This window comes from Rousettus aegyptiacus, unplaced genomic scaffold (genome assembly GCF_014176215.1).
Source record: "Rousettus aegyptiacus isolate mRouAeg1 unplaced genomic scaffold, mRouAeg1.p scaffold_m13_p_9, whole genome shotgun sequence".
NCBI lineage: Eukaryota > Metazoa > Chordata > Mammalia > Chiroptera > Pteropodidae > Rousettus > Rousettus aegyptiacus.
In genome coordinates, this window is record NW_023416312.1 from 54,356,772 (window position 1) to 54,360,400 (window position 3,629).

The window sequence follows — 3,629 nt, forward strand, 5'->3', positions numbered from 1 at the left end:
GAACTACCACACGTCAGAACCCTAGTGTCAGGAGGTGGACTGGGACAAAAAAGAAGCTGCCTCTTGCAGCCACCTGAGTTCCTAGCAGGAAGAGGGGGAGGGGGATGAAGGTGTGGCGGCTTCCATGATCCGCCCTGCCTGAAGTGCCAGGACTTTTCTACACAGTCGGTAACAGGGCTCATTCATCAGGGCAGAAAGCAGAGAAGCAGAACTTGACAACAGAGAAACAACAGTTGGTTTTTACCGGACCTGTATGCAAAACTGAGGCTGACTTGCAGCCCACAACCCACAACGAAGAGGGCCTCTCCCCTCATACCCTCCAAAACCAATCACAGTGGAGCCCCAGGGGAAACTGAGCAAATGCCACCAAACTGTTACTAACACTGACGGGGACTGAGACTGAGAGTAGCGAGCATCATTAAAATCTACGAGAAAATAAAAGAAGTTAGGCTTTGTATAAAGCAAGGATCAAGAGGCTTAGACGCCACCTACTTGAAACCAAAAGAAAAGCGCCTTCTTTGCAACAGGCTAAAGAGACATCTTTATATAATAAATCTTTTTGGAAAAGCAACAGAATACACTTTCATTAATGCCCAGGCAAAGAAATAATCCATTAAACACCATGAGCAACCAAGGTCACAAGGCATCTCAGAAAGAAAGAGAAAAATCTCCAGAGAATGAGCTTATAGACAAAGAAATATGCGACTTAAGTGACAGAGAATTAAGGATGGTACTTCTGAAAAAAAATCGGTAAATTCTGAAACAAGTTATATCAACAATTTCAGGAATTTAAAGGAGAGTGAAACCCTCAAAAGAACCAAAGAAAACTTCTGTAGATGAAGAAAACACTGAAAGAGTTGGAAAATGAAATAGTAAGCTTGGGAAATAGAGTCGACGAAATGGAGGAAAGAATCAGTGATATCAAAGACAGAAATCTAGAAATAAATCAGAAGGGAAAAAAGAGAAAACAAAGAATGAAAAATAATGAAAAATAAATTCAAGAAGTACCTGAAACCATCAAGGGTGGAAACATAAGAATAATGGGCATTACCGAAGGCGAGGAAAAGGAACAGGGATTAGAAAGCATTTGCAGACAAATAGTGGATGAGAATTTCCCAAAGCTAAGGAATGAGCTGGAGCTTAGAATTCAAGAAGTCAACAGAACACTCAATTATCTCAACCCAAAAAGGCCTTCATCCAGACACATTTTATAAAAATTATCAAAAATCGATGATGAAGGCAGAATTCTCGGGGCATCCAGGGAGAAGACAGCAACTTATAAAGGAAAACCCATTAAATTATCATCGAACATATTAGCAAAAACTTTACAACCCAGAAAGTAATGGAATGGAATATTTAAACTATTAAGTGAAAGCAACTACCAGCCTGGAATAATGTATCCAGGTAAGCTCTCCTTTAGATATGATGGAAAAATAAGACCTTTCCAGATATACAAAAAATGAGAGAATTCTCGACTATGAGGCCTGCACTATAGGAAACACTGAAAGGAGTCAATTCGTCTAAAACAAAATGACAAAAGAATACATAATTAGGAGTAAAGTGACTATCAGGGAAATAGAAGTAGAGGAATGCAACCCTTACTAAGAATGAGACATTATAAGCTTGAATAATAAGAAGAGAATTGCTATAGCAAAATAGTAATGAACGTTCAGCATACACAGGGACATATTTAGATAACAATGACTGAAAAGGGGAGGATTCAAATTTGCAAAGAGAAAATGGAGATAAGTCACATGCAGAAGAAAATGGACTAGTATATAGATATATATATATATACACACACATATATGTATATATATGTGTATATATGTGTGTATATATATACACACACTATAGATATATATATGTATATATATGTGTATATATGTGTGTATATATATATACACACACATATATATGTGTGTATATATATATATATACACACACTATCCTTTACATATTCATAATGGTAACCACACATCAAAGATTCAGAACTGAAGTATATAACATAAAACAAGAAGAACCAGAGGGAAAAACCACAAAAACAAGCCAAAATAAACAGAAACACAAGGACAAGAAAGCAATGGAAACATCGAGCTACCAGAAAGCAAAAGATAAAATGACTATAAAAGGACCTCGTATGTCAATAATCACCCTAAATGTAAATGGATTGAACTCACCAACAAAAAGGCACAGAGTGCAGAATGGATCAAAAAACAAAGCCCAACCATACGCTGTCTCCAGCAGACACATATCAGCTCCAAAGACAAAGATAGACTCAAAGTGAAAGGGTAGAAGATGATATTTCAAGCAAATGGCATTCAGGGAAAAGCGAGAGTAGTGGTACTAATATCAGATGAAATAGACTTCAAAATCAAAAATATAAAGAAAGATACTGAAGGACACTACATAATGATAAACAAAATCATGCACCAAGAAGACATAACACTTATTAATATCTATGCTTCCAATCAGGGATCCCCAAAATATGTAAAGCAATTAATACTAGAACAAAAGAGATAAAAAGACCTAAATACCCCACTGTCAGATATGGACAGATCATCTAAGCAGAAAATCAATAAAGAAATAACAATCTTAAATAACACATTACACCAACTGGACATAATTAACATATACAGAGCCTTCTATCCCAAAACAGCTGCTTATACATTCTTCTCTAGTGCACATGGAACATTCTCAAGAATCGACTGCATACTGGAACACAGAGATAGCCTGATCAAATATAAGAGGGTTGAAGTCATACCAACCATATTCTCTGATCATAATGTTTTGAAAGTAGAGATCAACTGCAAAAAGAAATCGGGAAGAAACACAAATACATGGAGATTAAACAACACAGTACTGAAGAATAACTGGGTCAGAGGAAAAAATAAAAAGATCAAGAGATAAGAAGAAATGGATGATAATAATAGTACTACATGTCAAAACTTTTGGGACACAGCAAATCAGTCATAAGAGGAAAGTTCATATCATTACAGGCCTATCTCCAAAAACAAGAACAAACCCAAATAAACAACCTAATGCTTCATCTTAAAAAAAAAAACTAGAAAAGGAAGATCAAATGTAACCTAAAGTCATCAGAAGGTAAGAAAGAATCAAAATTAGAGCAGGAATAAATGAAATTGAAAACAACAAAAAAAAGAGAGAGCGAGAGCGAGAGCAAGCGAGAGAGAGAGACAGACAGACAGACAGAGAAAAAAATAAATACAACAAGGAGCTAGTTCTTTGAGAAGGTTAATAAAATTGACAAACCCCTGGCTAGACTCACTAAAGAAAAAAGATAAAGGACACAAATAAACAAAATCAGGGATGAAAGAGGGGAAATACAACTGAATCGCAAACATACAAAGGATCATACAAAAATACTATGAAAAACTATATAACATCAAATATAATAACCTAGAAGAAATGGACCAGTACTTAGAAAAATACAACCTTCCTAGACTGAATCAAGAAGGACTGGAAAATCTAAAAGACCGATAAGCAGTATGGATATTAACACAATGGTCAAAAATCTACCAAAAAGTAAAAATCCAGGACCAGATGGCTTCACCAGTGAATTCTACCAAACATTCAAAGAAGACTTAATACCTATTCTCCTCAAACTC